The 26,389-nt window shown below is 33.8% G+C and overlaps 1 long non-coding RNA gene across 1 annotated transcript; it reads left to right on the top strand.

The window, feature by feature from the left end:
• Positions 1–5,549: 5,549 nt before the first annotated feature.
• LOC125471908 lies at positions 5,550–7,970 on the top strand. Its single transcript, XR_007254005.1, has 2 exons — positions 5,550–7,503; positions 7,579–7,970. It is a non-coding gene; the product is annotated as an uncharacterized LOC125471908 (long non-coding RNA).
• The last annotated feature ends 18,419 nt before the right edge of the window (positions 7,971–26,389 follow it).

The following is a 26,389-nucleotide window of genomic DNA, read 5'->3' as shown; positions in this document are numbered from 1 at the left end:
TTAGGCCCACCAAATGAATTTTAGACCCGATGAATTTATTTTGTGTAGTGGTATCACTCAGTTTTACCTCTTACACACTTTTGTTAAATTAATATTTATCCATTGATATTCTTCAATTGTTAAATCTGGCGATCGAAAAATAAGAGAAGTTTGTGAGAAGTAAAAGACGGTGTGTAGATAAAACCATATATTATTTTTGCTCAAACGTAAAACTTGTAGATTGAAAATATGGAGCAAAAAAAGTTAAGAGCATATTAGACAATAAAAACATGAAATAATAAAGAAGGCCCATGCTCAGCCCAAACATGAATCATATTCATTAGGTCAAAAAACCCGGCCCATATATGAAACTAGGGCTACGTCACGCTGTGTGTGTATATAAATGGGAGGGAGTAAGGCGAGCATTGTTTTCGTCGTCTGGTGAAGAAAGGAAAAGAAAAAAGGGAGAAATGAAAAATACGATATGAGAGAAGGGGAAAAGGAGAAAGAGGTTGAGGAAGTTATTGGACTTAGTTGCTCGGTGAGAAAACCTGATGATCTGGAGTCCTCCATCTCCTCCTACCGATGCCACTAAGTCCCATGATTTCCTCTGCCTCCTCCTTTTCCCACCTTTTCTCTAAATAAATAGTTCTCACTATTTTATGCGTTTTGGGGTGCTGGTAAAGTCGTCAGATCTCTTACCCTCTCCTTTTCTATTTCCTGTGTTTTTCCTTTATTTTCTGTTAATTAGTTATAAATATGTTGGATTCAATCATAAATGAAATTGATTAAATTTACATCATATTCGTTTCACTTCCCTGAAATTGTTTCTCGTTATATTTTATTTTATGGTGCAAACTGTATATCCAGCAATATTTTGACATGGAATTTCCAAGGCCATCGAGAAAATGCATGAAATTCTATTGCCTTTGCCGACCTACGGCTACAGCCACGACCAGGCTCTGTGTTTGATGTTAAAGTATTGTGGAATTGAAGCGGTTGGAACGGTAAAATAAATATGACGGACACCCCAAAACCATCTCAAGATAATGGGTGCTATGTGGACAAAAAATATCTATTCAGAAATAAGAAATGATTCTAATCGGAAATTTAGAAACAATGATATTTCTATGTATAAAAAACTAAAGAGATTTTTTAATATAATCGGTACACGGAATGGTACATTACATGTTATTATATAAAGTGTGTGACATCCCACATCGTCCAGGGGAGTGATCATTATATGTATATTCTCATCTCTACCTAGCACGAGGCCTTTTGGGAGCTCACTGGCTTCGGGTTCCGTAGGAACTCCGAAGTTAAGCGAGAAGGGGGCTAGAGCAATCCTATGATGGGTGACCCACCGGAAAGTTGCTATTGAGTTCCCAAAAACAAAACCGTGAGGCTTTGGTAAGCCCAAAGCAGACAATATCGTGCTACGGTGGTGGAGCAGGCCCGGGAAGTGATCCGTCCCGGGCGGGGATGTGACAAATTTGGTATCAGAACTTAACCCTGGTCGCGAGTGTGCGGACGAGGACGTCGGGCCCCTAAGGGGGGTGGATTGTGACATCCCACATCGCCCAAGGGAGTGATCCTTATATGTATATTCTCATCTCTACCTAGCACGAGGCCTTTTGGGAGCTCACTAGCTTCGGGTTCCGTAGAAACTCCGAAGTTAAGCGAGAAGGGGCTAGAGCAATCCCATGATGGGTGACCCACCAGGAAGTTGCTCGTGAGTTCCCAAAAACAAAACCGTGAGGGAATGGTAAGCCCAAAGCGGACAATATCATACTACGGTGGTGGAGCGGGGCCGAGAAGTGATCCGCCCCGGGCCGGGATGTAACAAAGTGTGCGATATGTATGCTAAAAAGTTAATAACTTAAAAAATAAAATTTCTCACCACTCCTATTAAAACACATGGTGTACCACTTGTGTTCCCGTCACAACTAAAAATTTCTCCAGAAACTGGTCTAAAATAACGTTTGTGATTGGAAAACATTTTTAATTAGGCTACGTTAGGCTTTTTAGTCAAAATGGTTCATAAGATTTGCATAACACATCACTTTGGTCTCTGAGATTGAAAATCAGTAGAAATGGTCCCTGAGATTGTCCAACATCCATTAGTTTTGTCCTTCCGTTAAAAACTCTGTTAAGTTCCGTTCTTGGCCGAAAGTTTGAACAATTTTTAAAATTTCGTAACTCAATCGTTTCTTAACCAAATTCGACCTATAATATATCAAAATGAAGATAGGAAAGTGTCAAACAAGATTATACCTATTTGGAAGCCCAATGGTTGCCGGAGATGACCGGAAAATAGTTTGAAATGTGACTGATCCGAGGGAAAATTGGAAAATTCGTCTGAAACTGGGTAAACTTTAAATGTTCATAACTTCTTCAATACTCAACGAAATCAAGTGATTCAAAAATGAAAATCATACTTCTCGACAAGACGCGAAGAATGGTACCTTTCTTGATGGCCAAATCATCGCGCTTTGGCCGGTAAACAGCTTGAAAGTTGATGTCTTGGTCTCAAGTTAGCCACTTTCGAGCCCTTTTTTGACCAAACCAGGGTGAATTAGCCTTCGATAAAGGCATCATTATCTTTTTCTTATTGAGAATTGTGATTTTCGTTTTTAAATCACTCGATTTCGTTGAGTATTGAATAAGTTATGAACGTTTGAAGTTTACCTAGTTTCCCGCGAGTTTCCCAGTTTTCCCGCAAACCAGTCACCTTTCAGGCTATTTTCTGGTCATCTTCAGAAACCATTGGGCTTCGAGATAAGTATAATCTTGTTCTACACTTTCCTATCTTCATTTTGATATATTATGAGTCGAATTTGGTTAAGAAATGATTGAGTTATGAAGCTTTGAAAATTGATCAAACTTCCGGCCAAGAGCTTTAGAACACTTAACAAAGTTTTTAACAGAATGGCCAAAATAATGGATGGTGGACAATCTCAGGGACCATTTATATTGATTTTCAATCCCATGGACCAAAGTGATGTGTTATGCAAACCTCAAGGATCATTTTGGCTAAAAAACCGTTGTGTTGTTACTGTGTGATGGTTGTCGTAGAACTCCATACTTATTTGAGTGGTTTCAAAAAAGCGAACCGTATATCAAACCCAAACCAAAACAACAACAACAAAGCATTTTTCTATTAAGTGAAGTCAACTGTATGAATCCTAAAACGTCATTGCTCTCGATTTTGTGTCACATCTTCTGTTAAATCCACATACTCTAAATATTTTCTTAGAGTCCCTTCCAAAATCTTCTTAAGTCTTCCTCTACCCTTTCGCCCCTGAACTTATGTCTCGTAATCGCATTTTTTAACCAAGGTGTCAGTAGGCTTTCGTTTTACATGTCCAAACTACCATAACCAATATTCTCTCATCTTTCCTTCAATTTCCTTCTACTTTACCTCGAATATTCTCATTTCTAATCTTATCATTTCTTGTGTGCCCACACATCCAACGAAACATTCTCATCTCTGATATACCATATTTATGTACGTGTTGATGTTTCATCACTCAACATTATGTGCCATGTAGCATTGTTGTCCTTATTGTCATCCTATAAAAAATTTCCTTGAGCTTCAGTAGCATACAACGGTCACACAACATGCCGGATGCACTCTTCCACTTCATATATCCAGCTTATATTATATAGTTGAGGTCTCCATCCAACTCTTCGTTCTTTTGCAAGATAGATTCTAGGTAGCGAAATCGGTCACTCTTTGGTACTTCCTGATCTCCAATCCTCATCCCTAACTCATTCGAGCCTCTGTTTGCACTGAACTTGCACTCCATATACTCTGTCTTTGACCGACTTAAGCAAAGACCTTTAAATTCCAACACTTTTCTCCAAAGGTTAAGCTTCGCATTTACTTATTCCTAAGTTTCATCTATCAACACTATATCGTCTGCGAAAAGCATACACCAAGGAATATCATCTCGAATATGTCCCGTTAACTCATCCATTACCAATGCAAAAATGAAAGGACTTAAAGATGAACCTTGATGTAACCCTACAGTTATCGAGAAGCTTTTGATTGTTCTTCATGAGTTTTTACGGCAATCCTTACTCCATCATACATATCCTTTATAGCTTAGATATATGCTACTCATACTCATTTTGTCTCTAAAATCCTCCAAAGAATGTCTCTTGGGACCTTATCATACGCTTTTTTTTTTTTAAAATTGCTTGGTTTGATTTTGATTTTAGTGATTTAGAAATTGAACTAGATCAAACCGAACTGATATATGTATGTATGTATGTATGTGTGTGTGTGTAATTAATTACCAGATTTTCTATTCCGGATACCTTTGCCAATTTTCCTATTTCAAATATTTTTGGTAGCCAGAGCAGCATGCTCATAGATCATGGATTCTCCATTCTTGGATAACCAGGTACATCACATGGTGGATGACACCATGACACCCATCAAAATCATTGCACCCATAATCAAAGGACTATACAAAGAATTATTGAAGGTAAAAGAGATAGCATTCAAGATTTGATGTACTGTAAAACCTAGACAGGGCACACTGAAATTTTATCACATTTTCATGCATGTAATCCCTGAAAAGGCAAGCATAATTGCATTCTTAGGTCGATAAATTAAATGTATATAACTGAACCGAAAGGAAAAAGTTGAAATCGAACAGGAAAAAATAAAATCGAAAATAAATCGAATCAAACAAAAATTAAACAAGTTTGAATCGAACAGGTTGAAACTGAAACTACCCATATTTATGGGTAAATACGTAAGTGAACAATTGTTTTTGTTGCACGCGAGAAATGTGCTTTGTTCAGAGTCTCGACGCATCCTGGTAAATTAAAATTCACAATTTCTCGTGAGCTTTTTATTTTTTTAATATGTGCTTGGTTTTTTATAGACCATTTATTATTATAATTTGGTGGAGGAAGAATAATACCAAAGCATCCGCCTCGGATTCCAAATTCCAATCCAAATCATGACCTTTCGTTCAATGTCCCTTATCCCAAAAAATTTTTTATTTTCAGTTATATCTTATTGCGAATTTACCAAAGACACCTCACGCCTTACCTGCAAAGTGTCCTGTATTTTGGTTTTTTTTTTTTTAGGATAAAAGGAAATTTAATAAAGGAGTAGTCTCGGGTGCACTCCCGAGACTTGAGCAATATAACAGAGCATTTTTAGCTTGATAGAGAATACAGCCATCCTAAATATACAGATTGTTGCAACTATATTCTAAAAAGGTAATGGCATTTGACACAAAATTTGCGTCACGGTAGATATGATTCCATTGAACGAGAAAGCAAGCTATTTTATGTCTCCACATTAGTTCTACTTCTACAAGTTACACTTAGTTCTATCATCAAACTCATCATGTATTATTTTTTATTATAAATAACTTTAGTTAAATTATCAGTTGTTAAGAGAAAAAAAATTGATATGAATCAAACTAAGATGCATAGATCCAAAATGTTATTCCTATCATCAAACTCATCATGTATTATTTTCTATTATAAATAACTTTAGTTAAATTACCAGTTGTTAAAAGAGAAAAAAATTGATATTAATCAAACTAAGATGCATAGATCAAAAATATTATTCATACCATCACTTATTTTACTTCTGTGATAAAAATGGAATCTACATATGTTAGTAGGTGATGCCTAATATAAATGATGAATAAATAAATTATAAATATAGCATTATCCTGTACAGATGTGATTCTCTTTTGACGTTAGATAAAGAGCCATACACATCCATCATTAGTCAAGTTGGAAAAAAGGAAAGATGGAAACGAAAAGAGAAAGTTCAAAAAGCTAATATTCACATAAAAAAATAAAAAATAAAAAAACTTAAAAGGTTAAATCGAGAGGTAGGTAGGGTTAGGGCAGGGTAGTAACAGAAGAAAGGGCAAAAAAGGAAACGAAAAATAGCCTTGGCCCTTCTTCTACGTCCCAATTCCCATATATAAAGGAGGGGTGTGCAGCATCGGAGAACCCTAAAGACATGGAAAAAGAGGGGTGGAATAGGAAGGCGATGAGGAGGTTTATGGAGTGGAAGGGTAGGAAAGAAGCAACTTCTCTTTTTGGTCTCAAATCCTAAAGATCGAATTTCTTTCCTAACCCTCCCATTCCTTCAATTTCCTAAAGTTTCTCTCTTTTCCTTTCCCCTCTTGCGGATTTTAACACACATACCAGCAAATCGTTTGTTTGGTTGAGGGAGGAAGCGTGAGTGAAAAGAGAAAATTATGAAGTACGGGGAAAGAGATGAGTTGCATAAATCTGTAAGAACAGGGATTTTGGGAAGAACACGAAATTATTTCAAGAGCTATCCCCAAAACTGCTTATTCTAATGACCCTCTGCATCTGTTTCTCTTTCCCTTGCTTATCCTCCATCAGCTTCTCCTTCTGCTCTGAACTTGTCTGATGTGATCTCATTTTCATTTTTATTGTTTGTCTTCCTTCGTTAATATATGTCTTTTGCAGATAGGATTATGTTCCCTCTTATTCTCATCATTTTCCTACCCTTTCTCTCACAGATTGTTTTTTGTGTTATTCTGCTAATTAAAAAATTAACATAAAATATTAACGTGACTTAAACGTAACCCTTCAAACCTTCAAATAGAAGGGGAAGAAAAATGATAGAAATTAGAATGGGAGAAAATTCTATTCCATCTTTATTCGTTATGCTTTTGGTTATTAGTTACATTTATTTGGTAAAATGGTTATTAGTCACTTTGATTTGCCCATTTTGTGGATTCAGTCATCTTCTCTACGGTTCTTCTCTCGGAGTGTAGAAATTTGTTCATAGAGAACTAAAGTTGTAATTTGCAGTATTAAAGCTTAACTTTACGGCTGATAGGCTTGCCGAATTAGATTTAAATTGCTAAATGAATCTTCATGAGCTTGCGGAGCTTCTTAATAAGTTCAAACGCTTTCTAATGACTGGTCTGAATTTTCTAATGCTAGACTAGTTATTTTAAGTTTTGTACTTCTTTCAATGTTACCTAATATTAGTATTTTTTTTTGTTTGGAACCTTCTTGGAAAAGGTTTGGATCAAGTTTATTTTAATAAAAAATTATGGTATAATTTTATTTAATGAAAAATATTTAAATGTTAATGAAAAATTCTTAAATTTTAATAAAAATGACAAAAGAACTTAAATTTTAATGAAAAAGATAAAATTTTAATATTAAAAAAAATCTGATGTGCTGACGCATACGTTTTCACACTGTTTATGAAATTTACTGCACTAGTTATAAAAATTTAGGATACTGTTTATAAAACTTATTATACTACTAATTCAAACGTGCCACGCAGAGTCTTCCAAAACATGGACATGGATATCATCCTGGGTCGTCGTCACCTTCGGTGATAACAAAATCAGTATGCGCTTTTGACAGGGTCAGAAAAGCAAGGAAAGCCTGTCGTAGTAATATTGGTGGGTGCGCCTGGAACCGGCAAGTCCACCTTCTGCGAACATGTCATGCGCTCCTCCTCCACTCTCCCTTGGTACACGTTTGCGGGTATATCTCAGTACTTAGTATGACACTCCGCGTTTCTGTTCATTTGGGTTTGTTTATGCTGTTATCTTTTTGTAGGATACTATAAAAAATGGTAAAGCCGAAACGAAAGCGCATTTTATAGCAAGAACAAAAGGATGTGAAGCTTGGTGGTAGTGCCCAGGTTGATGTTCATGATGTGGTGCTTGATCTTCCCGCCAAGCTTTGTATTTCGTGGTCTGTGAAGGGAACGGGACATGAAGGAAACTTACAAGGTGGGAGAGCTGATGCGGTTGTGAATAGAATGATCCAGAAGACAGAACTGTCTAAGCTGGGGGGTAGTAGTTGGTTAGAAGCGAAGTTGTTTGATGGAGTTTTTGGACGCGCGCACAGAGAATTTTTTTTTTTTTTTCCTTTCTTTTATGTTTTTGTTCTTATTATTAAATAAAGTTTGTGTATGGTTTTTTATTAAAATGCAAAGATTTAAAATCCTTTTTATTAGTTTTTTTTTTTCTTCTTTTTATCTTGGCCGAAAATGTGAACCAAAACTATTTTTCCGAGTACAAGCAAAACAAAAGAGAGTAACTTTAGGCAAAGTTTTCCTATGCCACTAAACATTTGAGAAGCTTTTTTTTCTTTTTTTTTTCTATTTATTTGTTAGTAAATGATTACTATTTTTTTCAAAATGACAAACGATATTTCTCTTTTAATTTCTATTAAGAGAAAGGATAGTTTGAATTATAGACGCAATTGAAGACTTAAATAAAAAGTTTACTATTTTCTCTCTATAATGGAGAAATTTTTTCAATTTAACTATAACACGAGATGGTACATTGCGTATTGTTATACAAATAATAAAATATATGGGTTAAAAAATTAATAACTTGAAAAACAAAATTTTTCACTATTTATATAAAAACACGTAATGTATTATTCGTGTTTCGGTCACAATGAAAATTTTTGCTCTATAATAATAGATAGAGTTTAGGTGTACCATAAGCAAATGACAATTTATTGTCTGCAATGCTTGAACTCTCCGGATCATTTCCTCTTAATCCATCAAATCAAGAGATTCGTACCGATAAAAATCTATCAACCAGTTGAAATTATTATAACTTATAAAATGAGTCTTTGTTTGTAGCCGTCAATAGCATATATCCCATAATTTTGATGAATTATGAGGAAGATGATTCCTTTCCCATTGCTAGCCGCTGGATTTCTTGTGTCCCCACCTCCACCTTTCGCTCCATCTTCTTAAAAGTTATTCCATGCCGTGGGGTCCGTTTGACATTTAGACGGAAAATGCCATTAATTGATGGGAAATGCTAAATAGACTATTTTAAAGTAAAACTCTCAACGGATCATTTACTATCTCATATTTTTTTGTACATTATTTTGTAATATTAGCATTATAATTATGTTAAAAACATAAAATGACGGAGAGTTAAACAAAAGTTTCATTTTAAGATTCTTCTTAACGTTTAGAGCTCGTTTGAATGTACTTTTAATATAACTGAAATCGTTTTTGGTGAAAATATTTTTAGAACTAATTTTTAGAGATGGAAGTAAATTTTAGAAAAATATTTAAAGTGATTCATAGAAAAAGCACATAATTGATATTTCTGCAAGAAACACATAACTAGTGTTTTTTGTAAAAACACTTTAAATGCTTTTGAAATTCAAAAATAATTTTTCTAAAAATGTTTTCAGTAATTATAAATACATATTCAGACGAATTCTTATACTTGGTGAGAGATGAATTGTTTGAGAAAGAAAATTTATTGTTCGTAACGCTCAAACTCTGAATTGAAGGAATCTTTTTCGGTGTGGCCATATTGTGACAAGAAGCACCAAAAAGTGGCTCATTACTAACCACTACTTTTTATGTCCCACCACCTTCTCTCCATCATCTTAAAGGTGAACCCATGCCGTGTCCGTGTGGTCCATTGACATTTACAAGACAAATGTTTAGCCAAATTCTTCTGCGCGTGGGACCTTTTATAACCTACGCGTGCCATGTCCGTGTCCGTGTCTGTGCCGTCTCTTAAGCATTTATTGGTGCTTGGTTTGTAAAATTTAGTCTATCAAAAATCACGTTAATCAAAGGTTTACTAATGATCCCAATCACGTCGACAGATCCAGGGGCTCCACGTAGCACCTGAAATGTCCGTTGAAGACATGCAATCACGGGCTCACCGATCACAACACTCAGAACACTGCAAAATTGCCGAAGCTAAGGGGAAATCCTTATATGGTAAGTAAATATATAATATGACTAACCTATTATTTCCTAACTTTTTAATTTTTAAACAAATTTTCGTTTTATTTTCTTTATTCATACAAGTGTAACTTTTATTGGCTTCAAGCCAATTGTTACATTTATGACCGCCTGCGTTTGACACTTTTAAAAACTTAAGCAAATGAAAATATATAATATGCTACTAGTAACATACTAATGAGTATCTAAAATATTAAACACTTATTGAGTGTCAAAAGTACATAATTTTTCCGTTTGGATTATATTTGGACAATTTTCAAAATTCAAGAGATCAAAATGAGCATACATTTGATACCTTTAGGATTTAAGCAAATAATACATATAATATACGCACTAGTGGATGCCGCTTGGTATTGCAGTCTAGTAATATTTCTTTCACTGGTAAATGAGAGGTCACAAGTTCGATTCTTGCCAAAAGTGAATTCAAAAGGTTATTGTAAAGCCTAACTTACTTCTCTACCCCTTAATATAGATAATATTAGTTGTTAACAAAATGATACTAGGACTTTAAGAATGAGTACATATATTGAGAAACTCATCATTTATCAAATAATAACGTTAAAGTATCTCTAAATCAGATAACAAATTTTAAACGTGACGTTCAAATTTCACAATCCATGTGACGCTTTGTTACTAATCAAGTTGGAAACCGAACCAGACCATAATGTACAAACAGGATTGCGATGCCATCTACATTTGTTATTAGTCAAGTTGGAAAAGATGAACTTGAAATTTGAAAAGGTTAATTTTCACATTAAAAAAATAAAAGAGATTATATTCACATTTTAAATTACTTTTTCTACGTCTTTTGAAATTTTAATATTTTTTAATAAGTGTTAACGACGTGTAGAGTATTAAAAAATAAAAAGGTGTGGGAAATGGGAATATAATCTCTCAAAAATAAAATTTTAAAAAGATTAGGGTTTGGTGGGTAGCAGCATGGTAAAGGGTAAAAAAAGGAAGCTTCGCGTTTCTTCCTCACAACCATTCCCTGCGTATATAAACAGAAGGAGGTGAACAAAATCCACATAATTCCAGTGAGAAAGACGGGTGGGATAGGAAGGCTTTAAGGAAGTTGTTGGAATGGAAGGGTAGGAAAGAAGAAACTTCTCTTCTATTTTCCAAATTCAAGAGAGAATTTCTTTCCTATCCCTCCCATTCCTTCAATTTGCTAAAGTTTCTCCCTTTCCCTTTCCCCTCTTGCGTATTTTAACTTACATACTAGCAAATCGTTTCTTTGTTTTTTTAAGTTGAGAGAGGAAGCGGGAGCGAAAAGAGATAATTTACGGAGTAAGGCGAAAGAGATGAGTTTCATAAAATGTATAATAATTTTATCGGAATAATTTTAATCTGTGTTTTTTGGTAGAAAGCTATTTTTGCTTGTTCTGTTTTTGGTTAATTGTTACTTTAATTTGCCCATTTTCTGATCTTATGCCTTGTTTACAATTTTCTAATTTATCTATTAATTTAAAAGCTGGAAGGTATGGTAACTTTATCAGTGAGAATTTAGTCTCTTTGCAGCTTCTTAATTATATTTCTGTGTTACGTTCTCCAATTATCTTATGCTAAAAAATTTGTGTTGAATCTCTTTTCAAGAAATCTACAAGACGTTTGCAGCTTCCTGATCAATCTGATACCATGAATAAAATTGAGGTTCTGTTATAGAATTCAATTGGCAATACGAGGAGTTGTTTGAACTCTTTTGTTATATAATTTATTTCCAGTTAGAGTAATTAATTAGTAAGTCCGTCTAGTGCAGATACAGCAAGAAGCAAAGACCGTTTTGCTTGAAGATCAAATAAATTAAAAGACTTTTTTCCGGTTGGAACTGGACCAGCCCCCAGATTTTCCTCCCGGAAAGTATCAATTTCTCTTTTGTATTTTTTACACAACTAATAGGATAATTATATTTTTTGATTTTAACAAAATGATATTATATACATTAATTAAGTAGATAGTAAGTTAAGTTTTATGATTAACTAGTAATAATGTAATTTAAGTTTAGTTTTGAAGAGTATCGAACTTAAATCTCTTACTTACAATAAGTAAAAAAGAATACTATTAGATCTTTAATACTATGTGATTAGAATAATTTAAGGTAAATTACACATAACCACTTTCACTATTGATCATTAATAGTTTCATACCTCATTTTTAAAAAGTTTCAATGTCATACCTTATCTTCGAATTTGTTGCAATGTTACACTTTCTATCAGTTAGTTGTCAATTATTCTGTTAAATACGAACATGAGACGGACCCATTTTATATATTAATTATTACAAAAAAAACAAAAAAACCCAAATCCCATCACCCCCTCCATCAACACCTCCCCCCCCCCAAAAAAAAAAAAAACCTTCCCTCCAAACCTAGAACCGCACCCCCACACCCCTTTCTCCCTCCCGAGCGTCCACCCGCCTCCCTTTCCTCCACTCTCTTCATCTTCCCTCCCATTCAAAATCTAACCAAAAATAAAAAAAATCAGAAACAAATTTGAATCCAGATTGTCCAGATCGTCACACCCCAACCAACCCTTCCTTCCCCACACCACCTCAACTCGTTTTTTTTTTTGTTAGCTTTTGAATGGGAGGGAAGGTGAAGAGAGTGGAGGAGAGGGAGGTGGGTGGGAGGCTCGGAAGAGAGAAAGGAGGGATTGTGGGGGAGGTGGGGGTGGGGTTCTAGATTTGGAAGGAAGGTTTTTAAGGGGGACGGGGGACGGGGGAGGGGAGGGTGGACGAGAAGATGAAGATGATGGGGTTTTGGGGGTGGGGGTGATGAGATTTGAGTTTCGTTTTTTTTTTTTTTTAATTAATTTTTTTAATATAAAGTGGATTTCGTCTTATGTCACGTCAGTACTTTAATAGAGAAATTGATAGACAACTGACGGAATGTATGAAATTGTAACAAATTCATAGATAAGATATGACATTAAAATTTTTTAAAAATGAGTTATAAAATTGTTAATGACCTAATAGTTGAGGTGGTTCTGTATTACCCAATAATTTATAATAAACTAAAGAAACTGAAGCAAAAGAGGGGATTTGAACAGAAAACAAATATTAGAGAGGAGAAATAGTTTAAAGATGAACATGTCCTCATTAATGGTCAATAATTTTTTACGATTTAGATGATGGCGAATACTCTTAGATGTATGTTACGGTGGGTACTCTTAGTTAATTAAGGTAAGGAATTGAATCGGCTCTTGATCTTAATGTTCAGAGTATAAGTATCAATTCATCTGGACCGCACAAATTTAATCTAACGGTCCTTATTAACTCATTTTCTTGACCCATCACACAAAATCAACAAGTTTCATTTTTTTCACACCAATTAATGAATTGATTCTTAAGTTATGGACACGAAAGTCCAGAACGGATCTAATTCCTTATGGTACAAGTCACTTGTACTATTTTCTTTATTATACCCGAACCTTTTATGTTTTTGATAAATGAATATTTCATATGAACAAGGATCTTCTTCGGATTATTATTGTGAAGATTCGAGAATTAATTAATCATGTATATTTTTCAAGTATCATGCAATTAATTTTTATGAAATATTATTTATATTTAATTTTAAATTAAAATTTTAATATAATTTTTAATAAGAAGATGTGGAATTAACGAATACGATTTGATTTTTTCGATCTACACAAAAAGGATCCTATTCCATTTCGTATTACGTTTTGTTTTGGGAATCAAAAGAATTCAAGAATTCGAATCAAATATCTTCGGACTCAGGAAAGGTCAAAAGGCCAATGAAATATTAAAAAAAAAGTCTGGTGGCGTACAAGGCACGCCTGTCTGTGGCAATTCCAATGAATTTGTCTGTAACCTTTTGAAAACAGGCAGGGCAAGTGAAAGTGAAATACTGATGTGAAAAGTGATTTGATACAATAATTTAAGTGATTCAATATTTTCTAAATTTTCAATTACTAATGTTACGACATTTTAATATACTGAACAGTATTTTCAGCATACAAAAACAAAAAAAATGTGCAATAACACGATAACCTTGCAAATCAAGTCCCAAATGCATTTTCAGTCTTCTCACGTTTTTAAAGAAAGTAATCAAGTCGCTCATGTCCTTGTAAGTTATGATTCCACATTGTTTAATATTATTGTGACGATGTAAAGCTTCTACATTACCCTTTTAAATAAGTTAACCTTTGTAATGGTAAGTGTAAAGTTTGGCTTGTGTCTGCCTTGACTATTTTCTTTTTATTTTTACGAAGTTTTAACGAAAAACTCGCGGTATTATTTATTTTAACAAAAAAATATATTTTTACACTAAAAAATCAATCCTTATACTATTCACTTTATTTTTTATTTTATCATTATCGTTAAAACTCAAAGTTTTCTAACTATTTTCATTAATTCTTTTTTTATTTATTTATAATAAAACTACTTATTTGTGAGTGAAATTGACATTGAATTTGACCCTAAAAGATCCTCCACCACACCGCAAAACCATTTTTTTTCCTTAGTTATTGTTATTCGGTGAGGTTGCATAGAGTAATAATATAATTAATTAGAAACTTGAAATAAAAGATGTTAACTAATTATATTATGATTTTTGATATTTTTGCATCAGTTTACGGATACACTAAAAATTTGAGTAAACTGCCGATATGCCTCTTGAACTATCACCTTACTTTCAATTTCCTCCCTGAACTTTTTAATTGAAAAATTAAGGACTTAAACTAATTTTTTTGGCCGATTTACCCCCTACTGTTAATCTTCATTCATTCCATCCAAATTTCTGTTAAATGGAAGCATGTGCATAACAAGTGTGGGTAGTTTGGTCGCTTCATTCTTTAAAATAATTGAAAACCTTAGATTTCTAAAGTATAAACCTATGCAAATATGTGTGATTCTATAACTTTTGTGTTTAAAGGTCTAGTGAAGTGACACTTTTGTCCACAAAGGAGAGTTACGTAGTGTGCACATGATAAGAGTTAACGTTAAATTGGATAAAATCGATGAAAAACTAACGGTAGGGGGAAATTGGCCAAAAAAATTAGTTTAAGTCCTTAATTTTCCAATTAAAAAGTTCAAGAGGAAATCGAAAGTTGAGTGATAGTTCGAGGGGCAAATTGGTAGTTTAGCCCTAAAAAATTTCCAATTCCATGAGATTATGGGCTTTAGCAGACAGTGGATTTCATAAAATCTTCATAGCTAACAATATGACTCGTCATATTGTTAGGTGAGATTATGCTTAAGTCAAACGAATATGTTAACTTATCGTGCCTAGTTATAAATTTGACAATATGTGGTGTCGTATTGTGTTGCGTTTTACCCATTTACTTTTGTTTTCCTTTTTTCTTTTGTCAATCGAGCACGAAAATGAGAAACATTTTCGAATCATATCAAGTAAAACGTAAAGAAAACGCCATATAAAACCAGGTCCGGAGGGCGGGAACCAAAAGAAGAAGGGGGATCGATAGCCTTATGTCAAAAACGTTCGATAACAAATGGCCAAAACCATTAGACCATTAAAAATCATACCTGGAAAATAAGTTATATAGTACTAAATGATTTTATTTCCATAAAAAAAGAGAGAAATATAGTCTGCTTCTCCCCAATACCAACAGTATATGGGCCTATCTTTTGTTATTTTTAAAACAGAAAGCCCATGCTCTGGTAAATTAGCAAGAGAGAAGAGTCAAGATGGATTGTTTTTTCTTCTCAATTCACTAAACCAAATAACTCCATGTCTCTCCTCCTCCTCTCCGTAACCACTCAGGTCAATGACTTCTTGCCTTTCCGTCTCTTTCACTAACTTTTCATGCTTAGGAAAAAAAGTAATTTTATTCATACCATGTTTTTGTACCGTATTTTTTAAACGATGTGGTTGTCCACATCAGATATCACCTAAGGTTGTATAGAAATGTGGTATAAAAATATAGTATGAATAAAATTACTCTAGAAAAAAAGTGGGTAGTAAAATAGAGAGAAAGGAGTAAGAGGAAAGACAGAAATGGCATGGAGTTATCGGCCTGTGTGGGTTAAGAAGAAGAGAAAACTTACTATTTACTATATAATGGGTTATTCTCCTCTTCCCAAAACCATCGAGGCCAATGATTTCATGCCTTTTCGTCACTTTCCTTAACTTTTCCTGCTTTTTTTTTTTTTTTTTTTGAACGCCTTAACTTTTCCTGCTTTAGCTTGTTCTATTAATAATTAGGCCGGTCGTGTGAGGGAAAGTAGTACAGAGCAAGGAGCAAGGGGTGAAAAATGGAAATGACAGGAAGTTATCGGCTTTGGTAGGATAGAAAAGTACTTTAACAAAAAAATTTCGGTATTATTCATTTTAACGAAATACTATATCTTTATATTAAAAAGTTAATTATAGTACTATTTATTTTATCCTTTATTCTATCCTTATGGTTAAAATTCAATGTTTTTAAATCATTTTCATTACTTTTTATCAAAAAAAAAAGAAGGAAAATCCTAATATTTTAAATTTCTGATATAATAGGGTTTTCTCCTCTCTTTGAAATCACGAAAGCTGGTGATTTCTTGTCTTTTTATCTCTTTTTGCAAAAAGGATTGTCGCCTAATCTATTTTTATGAGAATCTTGAGAATTCCATGATGATGATCCATTGTATCAGTTTTCGTTAGGTACTACCTATATTTAATTTTAAATTTTAAAATAATTTATGATTGTACGATGTACGATTAATAATCACTATCACTAAATTCTCAAGATCCCCAAAAAAAAGATCCGACAAGATCCTTTTCCCTCTTTTTGTATCTTTTCCTACTTGTTCCATCAACAACTTGCGTGCTGAAATGCTATAGGTGACTATGAGGATGGCAACGGTTTGGTTTGGGGACAAAAATGTTATATTCATCCCATAACCATGAAAATTAACCATACCCATAACCGCAAAATAACCATCGGGGATTATCCATAACCATATCCACCGAGTAACGGATTTTCAATCGGTTATCGGTTATATCCATCTTCGTAAAAAAAAAATTAAAAAAATTATATTCATCCAATTGACACACTATAAATTTTAGTAGATACTAATTTTGCCATTAAATAGCCACATCCAATTACAAAAAACATAACAATATATATTTGAAGTTGTTCATGATAAGCCAATATGATACATTGGTCCAATAAAAAAGAAAAATAGGACATAAACAAATATGAAGGGAAGATAAACATGTAAACTAAATATATGACAACAAACAAGAAGACAATTATTGATTTAATTTTGCATAATTCTATGGGCTCATAACATATGTAATAAACTGAAAAACTGACGCTAATTGATAATTTGCATGAATCAAATAACATGAAAAAGAATGAAAGATTACCTATTGAGCTTACAACATGCATCAATTTCTTGACAGTGGGACTTTTGAAGAGAGATGAATCTGATAACCTTGGAACATTTGATAATTGATATATAAAATGATTCAATGAATTAATTGGGTTGAGTATAACAATAAGAGTATTGAATTGATAAGGTTGTTGGTATGCCCCATGTATGATGTTTAATGCATAATAAAGATAGTATAGGGTTTGATGCATATATAATGAATTAGTAATATAGGGATAGGAATAATTGAATACGTTGTGGGCATGATTCCAAGATTTCGAAAGGCATAATTGAATAAAATATAATATATATCAAATATATACATATATATAATATTCCGATCGGATTCGGGTACGGATATGAATTAGGTACCTCTATAACCATATCCAAAACCATAATCGAATAAAGTTAACGGTTTTTCCCCATATCCAAACCATACCTGAATTTTCATATCCAAATCCAATCCATTCACAATTATCCACGGTTATCGAGTTTAATGGTTAGAATTGTCATCCCTACTATGAGCTAGTTTTCAGATTTAAATGTTCATTTTGAACTTTTATAGCTTTACATATATTCTTCGCGTTTCATAATTGTTTCATACCTTTTTTTTTTTTTTTTTTTTTTTTTTTTAACCCTCTAATTTTATTATTTGTTATTTTAAGGCTTTCTGAAATCATTTCTTATTTTCCGGAGAAAAACTAATTACTGGTTGCTAGGTGAGTTTATACGAATCCAAAGACCGGGTTTCAGTTTTGTCTATCTTCCTACTTTCGATGTTTTCCCGTTTTGTGTGGTTACAGTTAAGTCACATCAATATTATATATTTTTTTATAGAGATAATAAGACAAAAATGAATAGTAATATAAAATGTTGACATGGTTTAACCGTGACCATACAAATAGGATGGTACAGAAGGGCACCGGAAGTGGAAGGGCAAACAATCCTTGGACCAAGGGTTTTGAGCGGTGCCAATTAGCCTCAAGTATGACTTATATGGAAAGAGGTTAGGGCTGGTTTGGTATTGTTGTGTTTTTAAAAAAAAATTGTTTTTAGTGTGCTGTGAGAATAAACTCATTTTTACTACTTCACGTTTTCAACTTTCTTTTCACCAAAACCTATGAAAATAAGTTATTTTTAAGTTTTTACCAAACATGTTTTTGAGCTCAGTTTTTTTTTATACTCACTTTTTATAAAAGCACCTCAGTTCCAAACCAGCCCTTAGTGTTACATCATGTTCTGGATGAAACCACACAATGGCAGTGAACTAATTTCACACAAATTGCTCCCGTTAGTTGCCAATTATTTTTTTGTTTCAAAGATAAATAAATGTTATAATACAATTAATTTACGACTAAAAATTAAAAAATGCCATCAATTTTATTATGGCACTTGATGCGAATCATGTTTGAGTATCCTCCAATGACATATCAAAGATGACAATTCAATCCAAGACAAGACAAACGAATAAATATACGGCCCCACAAAAGAAAGGGGAAGGCCAAGTAAAGTAAATATATTTTTAAGATGGGATTTATAATCAAGCCAATCATTCTTCCAAGCCTAAGAATCCAAGATGATAAATTCATAGAAAATGCTTTGAATCCAGTTCTATTAAAATATTAAAACATTTATATTTTAGTACATGATATGATGATGCATGAGAAAGAGACTTCATCCAAATCTTACAAAAACACATCAAGAACTTACAGTTTATTGTTACTTGTCCTTTAAATTTTAATCTTGGCCAATCTCTCTTCTTAACCACTACACATTGATAAACAGTATTTTAGCTAAAATAGTTTATGAGATAGATATAATTCCGTACTTTGATCTTGATATTTGAAATTAATAAAAGTGGTGACTGAATTTGTCCATTATCATTTATTTGGATCATTTCATAAAAAATTTCTATTAAGTATGAATTAAAATAACAAAAATACTCTAATTCATTGATTGAATAATATTAGACGCATCAAAATTTTACATTGAATTTGTGCAAGAAATAATGTGACAACAATCAAGTTTGTACATTAAATTAAAAGGAAAACTAATAAAATGTTAAAAAAAAAAAAAACTTTAATTTTAATGAAAAATGACAAATAAAAATATTAGTATCAGTAAAAGATTAAAAGATGAAAATGTGAGATTACGTTAAAACTCTTTAAATTAAATAGATACTTAATTAATTACTGTAACAAAAAATAATTATAAAACGTGTCACAATATTTAACGCACAAATTAGTACAAAAAGACACATGCATTATCACCGTTGAGTTTTTGGTGGGCAGTGTTACGTGGCATCCATTAACCATAGTTAAAAAAAGAAGAAAAGTAACTCTTTTCCTTTGTTTATTTTGGCTTTTACATGCCTATGATCTATGAGCCTACGAGGGATCCAATGCGGAAGCGTGGGTGTTGGCTCGGTTGGACGCTGCTTTCTGGTCCAATATGGCGCCGTATTTGACCGGAAACGGCTAAATCGGGGGATTGGGGAGTGGAAACCCACGCCGTGCTAGATGAAATGGACTATCGAGGCCTCACGCGCCGCTTCCTGTCCACCAATCACTGGACAGTCAAGGGACACATGGCGCTTTATTGGTTTTTCCTCACGAGGACGACGGCAACTCGATATATCTCGAGTATCCAATGATTGTAATTTTATTTTCTTTTTTATTAAGGGAATTGTTATTAGCACTTCAAAAATCTTATTTTACACTTCAAATTTTTTATATTTGGAAAGAAAAATACACTTGTAAGTAGTGTAAAATGAAAATTTTAAAGTGTCAATAACACTTCCTTTTATTAACTCCTTATGGATGTTGCTTGCTTTCTCTCCTCCTTTTTCTGGTTGGAATGATGTTGAATCCTGAAATTGGGGTTGGGACTCGGGATGTTGATGGATAATCTTAATTTGTTATCTAGTTTTCTGTTAAGAATACTTTCTCAAAATTGCGATTCTTCTCCACTTCATGTATTTTGCATAATTCACGTGCTAATAATATAAAATATTATGCAAAAAATATGAGGTGGCAGAGACTCCATGAAGAATCCGGCTTTACTTAACAAAGTCTCCTTAGCGTTTTACTTCCTTAAATATAGACGGAGGAATGCTAAGGGATTCTCTCAGAACGGCGACTCTTTATGAACTCTTTGTCAAAGTTAACTTTAAATCTCGTGCCAACATTATAAAACGTTGTGTTATAAATATTACAAAAAATCTATAGAGAGTTTCACTTTTGAGATAGTACTACTAGCATTTCTCTTATAATCATATTCACATTATTCATTTGCCTTGCAACTTAAATCTGAAATCTTAAACATGAATTTCGTGTAGTGGGTTTGAATATATGTACGGTGTTTAGATGCAGAAAATTAACTAAATTCTTGATCAACTCTCTTTTCTCCTAATACAGTTACGTTCTCCATATTATCTATAAGTTATACTTTTAGTAAATTGATCGACAATATGATTAATTTTGTGTGAGTAAATACCATAATTACATTCACAATAATTTTTTTAAAGGTTATCAGTGTTCAATTGATGTAAAAATGACGTAATCAAGACGTAAAACATGGTGTTGTTTAATAATTTAATTAATGACGATGATCAACTTTTAAATGTATTTTGACGGCCCAGATGTAGTAGGACTGTAGGAGGCCACTCAGTGAGGCAGAGCATAAAAAAATGCTAGGCCACAAATTCTACGAGTAGGAGCTGGGGCCCCCAACCCTAATGCGTAATGGGTCCCATCTACTATTGCTCCATGATGGATCATATTGTCAACTTTCTCGACAATTACCAGACATATTTGTTGTCAAAACACAAGTCGTTTAATCAATATCAACTTCCACCAACTTATCCACCTGTTCCTTGACAATTCAAAATACGAAATATTTGTTTTATACAATTAATAGAGGAAATAATAGGCAAAGTGGAAGAGGTGAAAGATTTTTCAGTATGATCGTTATATAAGGTGGTATATAATGTATTATTATATAAATAATGAGATTTATGTGTTAAAAGATTAATAACTTAAAAAGTAAAAGTTTTCATCACTTATATAAACACGTAATGTACCACCTGTATTTCTATCATAATTAAAAATTTATAAAAAGAAAGAGAATCTGAGCGCTGACTAATGTTTCGTCTTCATAGACTTTTGCCTTATCATGTCCGTGTGTATCCATTTTCTTTGTCGGTTGGTTTACTTAAATTACCCCATTGTATAAGCCAAACTCAAATGTTCGCTTCCGTTTGCATTAAGGTAATCAACTGATCTAATAATGCAAGCATTTGTTCAAACCACTTACACGATCAGCCTTTGACAAACCATTAGGGGGCAACTCCGCGGATTGGCAGGTTGGATCGATCGTCAACACAATTTTAATCCAACCTTCCCAATTCAAATTTGAGTTGAGTTCGGACTTATTCGGATTGGGTCTAGGTTTGGGTTCAACCAACTTTATCATGTTCAATCTTATAAGCATAACTTTTCAAATTTCAAACCAAACAACATCAATATTAGTTAATTAAAGTTCCATGTACACATCGTCATGTACACAAAAGTTAAACAACCAACTTGGAGACTATATTTCAACAATGCAAACTTGAAATTAAACTACATGACGTATACAAAGCTTCAACCAAAAGAAATATAAAAAAGTAACATTAAAATTCATTATCCATATGAAAACCGACAATAAACTTCTAGTATATAGTCATTCCATAACTTATACATAACTCATATAGTATGAAGTGGGATTGGTAATATGTGCATGAGCGAATTGGGGCTAAAATCAATTTGGGTTGACATCGTGTTGACCCTAAAAACTACAAAGCCTACGTGGCGCACATGCCGAGTAATTAATAAGCTAACTACGTCATTCGGTTGATGCGGGGATTGCCAACTCGTCGACCGAGGAGTAAAATGTGTTGATGTTGTGTTGAGTGCGCTGCTGACTTCTTGATCTTGCAACTGCGACCGAGGAAGGAACACGTTTCGGCCTTTGGGTTTGAGAGTCTGAAGACAAGGCTGCTAGTCTTACGAAGTTCACAGATCGTCGGTGCTGGGTTCGGTTGCGGTGATTATATTTATGAGAGTATAAGCACGCAAAATTGGCATCAAACTATACGGACACAAGTACTCAAAAGAGATGTATGTCTTGATAGTGAATGTCATTAGGCCGTCAGAATGCCGAACTCTAAAACTTACTTGTGAATATCCAATCATAAACAACTAGGTTTTCAATGTGCCAAGCCCAATAATATGTAACACCTCACTTCGCCGAGAAGACTAATGAGATGACCTCTGCCAATAAGAACTCGAAAATCCTTCTTGGCTGAGACTTGGATAGGTAACCAATCGGCCTCGACGTAGTGTTATTTATCCAAACTGAAGGTGCTCCGGGGTCGGCTGATTTTACGACAACAATAATGTTTATCCAAACTGAAGATGTCGCCGGTTGCCTTCACAGTGCTGTTTATCCAAACTGAAGATGTGTTGGCGAAAAAGAAAATAAAAAATCTCAAGATGTTTGAGAGGTTTCACGTAGAGCGAGGGTTTGCACAGTGCAGTTTGTGTGTTGAATTCGAGAGGCTTGAAATGTTGCCTACGACTCTGTATTTATAGCATCCATACTCGATATGACCGAACCAGAACTACACTCATATTAGGATTCTTCATCCTAATCTAACCAGATCTCGGCCAATCCTTCCTCTATTAGGACTTTGAACCAACCTCTTTATCCGGCCACATTCACTTCTCAGATCTCAGCATCCTCATTCCATTGAGACTCCTTATTATACTAGAATTCGACTCACCCCATCAATCCGCCTCATACTTGAACTCGGCCGATCTTAACCAAGCAGCCCATGATGATTCTAGAAACATACTGCCGGGTAGAGAACAACTCCTAACTTGGCCCACACCAATATTTTGGGGCCAAACACATGGGCAGACAATGCATCATCCCAACCCAACTCAATAATGATTGGGTTGAGATCTGGTTGGGTTTGGGCGAGTTTATTTATTTATTTATTTTATATTTTAACCTTCCGGTCGGATTTGAAATCGAGTTAGGCATGGTGGATTCGAGTTGATCCAACCCAAGTTGCACCCATACAAACCATCACTAATTGGAAGATATTTTTATGGATATCTATTTGCTCACCACCTTTGAGTGATGGTAGTTTTTACCACCGTATTTATTAACGTTGGACAAGTTTAATTTTTCAAGAGTTGTGAGATTTTTGTGTAATGGATAGACACAAATCTCAAAATTTAAACTCATTTAATAATACTAAGTAGAGTGATGAGTATTACCATTGCTTGTGAGCAGTGAGAAAAATGCATAGTGTGAAAAGACATTTATACCTCATTCCTTGCTAAAACAGTGTGAAAAGAGGAAAACCTAGGACATTTGATTAGAAAAGGTCTATATCATTAAACCCACTGAAATTGAAAATATAATGATTTGGCTATAAAGTTTGAAGCATCAAACGTGCATGGGCAAAACGAAATATATATATATTTATATATGTGTGTGTGTGTGTGTGATACGGTTTGATGATGGGGGTAGGAATATGCATGCTAACTCTACAGAAAGGATCATCTTAACGTTGCTTAAGTTGGGAACCCTTTCTTTTCCTTCCCTTGTTTATTATTATTTCATTCTTAATTAGCTTCATTTATCTTGATGAATATAATTAGGAAATCTTAATGAAAAACTTCTGATATTATTCATTTTTAACGTTAATGATATTTTTAGCTTGAAAAGTTACTTATGATATTATTTATTTACACCTTTATTTTGTTATTTTGATTAAAAACTAAAAATTTTAAAAACGTTAGTTTTCTTATATAATTAACGTTAAATACATGTTTTAAACTGACGGTGTTTTATTGCTCTAAATCATCCAGCCTTTTACTTCGACAGACAGGTCGGATTCGGCTGAAATTTATCCGGCCCATTTGTCCGCTTCGAAGTTCCATGCATGCACACGGTTCCATGCAAATGACCCACCACCACGCACTCACCTCCTCCTCCCTAAACCCTAACCCTATCTAAACAATAATAAGGTAATAAATCCATAAAGTTGTCCCTTAGTTTATTTTATTTAATTTTTTGTCTTGAGCTCTGTGGAAAATTTGCAACTTTTGGGTTGAGGATTCTATCTGAATTCTCTTAGGATCTGAAATATGAATCAATTATGTATCGTTATCATATATCATGCTGTTAGTTTTATTATTATTGTTTATATTTAATTTTAAATAATAAATTTAAAAATAATATTTTATCGCACGATAGATAATGAACAAACATAAATGATTGATCATCTGAATCCTCACAAAGAGAATCCAAATAGGATTCTATTCCCAACTTTTGTATGCAGCAAAACAAGCCACGTTTACACACCCAGACAAATCAACCCCATCCAAAAGTTAAGAAGATTATTGCAAAAGTGAAACTCAACTTTTTATCATCTCATATTTTTAGGATAATGGTTATAACATTAACATAAAAATTAACATTAACTGTGAAATATCCAAAAATTTATATTGAGTCCCCTTGACGTTACTCTTTTTTTTTTTTTCTCTCCCATGAGAGAATAATATGAAAATTCCGAGAGCCTTGGAAACCGAGTTAGTGGAGTTATTTGCATTCCCCACAAACGTGCCTTAACCAGTTTGGACCAAGAATTTCAACCTCACTTTACGAAAATTAAATTTTATCAAATAAATAAAAAAACAAAAAATACCGTGACACTCATGTTTCAACAAAAAGCTTACAGTCTCGTCTTTATATACGACCTACCATGTCCCCTCAGCTCTATACTCATCAGTCTCTTTTAGTCCTCCATTCTTGCTACCCATAAAATTTCACCTCATTGGCAATTTACGAAGCAAAATCGACCATGATGGCCAGCTGCCACCAGTGGGATTTCGTCTACTTGGGTGAAGTGCGTGAAGGTGGTGCCGGTTGGCAGCGGCAGCAGCGTGGAGGAGAAGGGTTGTGCTGTAAATATAAATGAAAAGTGACGAAAGAACAACATACAAAACAGGCTTTGCAATTGCGCGCTCTCCTGAATCTCTAGCCTGCTAGCACCAAAGTGCCGGGTAGAGTCGGGAGAGCGGGTATTATTGCATTGCGGGGAATTGAGGGTAGCGGTCCGAGTTTACCTTAACAACTTAGGTCTTTAATTTTTCTTTTATTACTTACTTAACTTTGGCCTCTTTGTGCTTGAATATGTAAGTATTTGCTCTCGATTAGTTCTCTTTTTATTTTTCTTTTTTTTGCATGCTTAATGTTATAAAACATGGGATGTAAGAGATGCATACGAGGTAGCCAGTCTGTTTAATTACGTTGTTCTTGTTTGTTTGTAAAGCTGCTGGGCATGCATCACTTACACCTATCATGTAATTTGGTTTGTTATCAAGAATTAAGAACTTTAATTTTCTTCTCGATCTTTTGTCTCTCTCCCTCTTTAACCTTCTTTTCCCTTTTTGTTTCTGGTGTTGTCTCTCTTGTTCTAGCTAGATGCTGATTCAAAGTAGAATCTGAATTCTCTGAAAGCATGACAGCATGGAAATTCCATGCTTTCCCTTTCCCTTTTCTGCACTTTGATACTTTGATAATTAATCGTTGATTACTTTAAATAAGTTCGGGTTTTGGCTAAAATTTTGTAATTTTACCAAATATAATGATAATCCAGATCTTGGGCGAAAATTGCGAGATCGCTAGAAGCGTATTTTTGTCCATTCCAAAAACAGAAAAATGTATCTTATACATAAAGGGCAAAAAATCGACCATTGTTCCCGACCTTCATAATTCATGTATTCATGGTTTATTATAATATAATAATATACCCGTAATTAAAGAAAATTTTCAATGTGTCTAAACACGGGGCTGTCCGTAATGTCTAATGGTCACTTGCTTTTGACGTTACCAACTTACCAATTTACCAAAACGTGAATTGTTTATAAATATATATTATCATTTGTATAAGTTATTATATATTATTTACAGATTTCTTGTTTTCCCAGATATAGTTTAAACTTTTGCATCGCATTATTGTTGGAAGGAGGAAGAAGGTCAAAAGGATTTTCTTTGATAATATTCATAAAATTGAAAGAATAAAAAAGCCAATATAACATCTGTCTGTGCCCCGAGTCTGGACCACACCTTCCCTGGTTCGGCGGGAAAATTTATATAGGCCCACTATGGTTGGGCAAGAACTGACTTCAGTTTTTCAGCAGTGAAGGATTAACCGCTAATATAAAAGCGTTTTTAGGC

This window comes from the organism of the source record quoted next, unplaced genomic scaffold (genome assembly GCF_019419815.1).
Source record: "Pyrus x bretschneideri cultivar Hongxiangsu unplaced genomic scaffold, Pyrus_bretschneideri_v1 Contig63, whole genome shotgun sequence".
Taxonomy (NCBI): Eukaryota; Viridiplantae; Streptophyta; class Magnoliopsida; order Rosales; family Rosaceae; genus Pyrus; species Pyrus x bretschneideri.
Note: the sequence above shows the minus strand (reverse complement) of the source record. Positions and strands in the feature narration are given on the sequence as shown.